At 50.7% G+C, this 2,233-nt stretch overlaps 1 non-coding gene across 1 annotated transcript; it reads left to right on the forward strand.

Moving 5' to 3' along the window:
• The first annotated feature begins 1,911 nt into the window (after positions 1–1,911).
• Positions 1,912–1,984, forward strand: TRNAQ-CUG (transfer RNA glutamine (anticodon CUG)). The gene has a single exon. It is a non-coding gene; the product is annotated as a tRNA-Gln (tRNA).
• The last annotated feature ends 249 nt before the right edge of the window (positions 1,985–2,233 follow it).

The raw sequence follows: 2,233 nt of genomic DNA on the forward strand, positions 1-2,233 counted from the left end.
GGTCCACGTGCCGGGTAATGAGGGTCTGCGGTACAGAGATGGTCATGGGAATGGAAACGAGAGGCCGGATGCCACAGCTGATGGGAGAGGCAGCAGAATCAGGCCTGACAGGACGTGACAGCTGAGGGAGAGTGGAAAATGTGAAGAGGGAGAAGCTAAGTGTGTCTGATTCAGAGGTTTCCAGCTGGGGAAAGCAGGAGGCTGGTCTGACCGCAGGAATGGAGGCGCCAGGCAGGAAGGCGGGCCCGGGGCGCTGGACCTGGGGGAAAATCAAAACCATAGACACCCACTGGGAGTCCTCCGACCACGGGTTCGAGTTACAACAGTGAACAGGAGCCCCCTGGTAAGGGAAGGGACGGGGCCCTCTAACGGGGCTGCCGTTAGCGGATGGGAGAGCTAGCAGGGCCAGGGAAGGACAGGAGAGAGCACCACAGGGACAGGAGAGCTGGGAAAGCTGTGTCCTGGACGCAGGGGACCTTCCCAGGGTGGCAGCTGCCGGAAGCGCTCAGTGCTGCGGGGAGGTGAGGTCTCACCTGGTCAAGGGAATTAGCGTCAATCACGTACTGAGTCCTAAGCAGCGTGCTAACCATGCATGTGCTTCATGCCAAGGACTCCTTGCATCAGCATGAGGTACAGATCCTTACAGGTGAGAAGACCCAGCTCAGGACCCTCAGCCACTCCCACAGCCCGTGCACAATGGACAGGTATGGGGACCCAGGCCCGTCCGACCATGCCACGCTCTTTCTCTCAGTCCCTGCCTGACTTGTTGACTTGTTCTTGCCTTTCTCATCTCTGCAGAGCCTTAGGGGTCCTGAAGTAGGGCATCGCTGGCCAGGTGCTATAGGTGTGCCCCCAGCAGGGGGCAGATCTGGCCCATCCAGCACACAGTGCCTGGAGCGTGGGTGTGTGTTGAATGCATGCTCAGTTCCCTCCCGCTTCCTGCTATGACAAAGCAGGGAGCACAGTAAGGAAGAGGGGCTTTTGCCCAGTGACACATGCCTGGGAAAAGCAGGTACCGTCCCCCATGGCCCCAGTCTGTGCCCTCCTACCACGTCTGGCACCAGGAACACTGATGTGAGCTGAGAACCTATAGTTCAGAAGGAAGTGAGGGAGGAGACAGCCGAGCCCTTGGCTCTCGCTCACTCCCACAGTGACACTGACCATGCTCTCTGTCTCCACACCTGCCAAATCCCAGCACGAGCGGAAGCTCAGCTAGACTCATCTCCCCCAGATCTCCTGCTCTTCCTTCCCTTTTCAAGTTCACCCTTCCTTCTTTTCTCATCCTTTCCCCTCATGTCAAAAAGGAAAGCTGTCTACAGAAGAAAGCTCTCAGTTTTCCAAACAGCAGAAATCTTACCTGAGCATGATCTCTGACCTCAATGTCAAAATACTCTAAACTAACACCCCCCAAAGTCTAGTCATTGGACGTCTTAAAAGCAGTTTGCTACATAGCTCTTGCGTTATAGGGGAAATTGTCATGTGAACACTAGCTCTCAACACCTATAGGATGCAGCAAATAAGTAATTCAAAGAAGAGTATAGCTTTATTGGAAAACAATAGAGACTAAAAATAAATGAGCTAAGCATTAAACACAAGAAGTGAAAACAATAGTAAGCCTAAAGGAAAGAATTAATGAAGATAAGAGAAAGAAAAAATAGAAGTCCCCCGCCTTGAAAAGATAGCAGACTGATAAATAAAATCAAGAGCTAATTCTTTGCAAAGACCAGCAAAATAGACTAACCTCTAGCAAGTCTGGCTTACACCATAACATTAAGGATGATAAAGGAGGAATAATTTCTGGCAATATGAACAATTGCCCCCGCACACTATACAAAAACACAGAGAAATGCTAGATTAAATATGACAAAATTTGGAGGTTTTTTGGTTTTAAATACACAGCAATCTTGGGAGGCCTGGCTGGCTCAGTTGGTAGAGCGTGCGACTCTGGATCTCAGGGTTGTGGGTTCGAGCCCCACATTGGGGATAGAGATTACTTAAAAATAAAATCTTTAAATAAATAAATAAATACACAACAATCTCAAAATAAAGAAGGAGAAATCATCAGTGGCCAGAAATGGGGGGAAATTGTAAGCCAGAGCACTAAGCATGAGCTGATCCTACTGTGGCCAACAGGACCCAGATATCAGCCCCAGGATGGGAGCCCAGGGACTAAATGCAAGCTGAGCCAGGGGAGGTGGGTACCTGATGACCATGAGGGGTGAGGAGCGAGAAC

This window comes from Leptonychotes weddellii, unplaced genomic scaffold, assembly GCF_054177405.1.
Source record: "Leptonychotes weddellii isolate Sample4059 unplaced genomic scaffold, ASM5417740v2 HiC_scaffold_24843, whole genome shotgun sequence".
Lineage (NCBI taxonomy): Eukaryota > Metazoa > Chordata > Mammalia > Carnivora > Phocidae > Leptonychotes > Leptonychotes weddellii.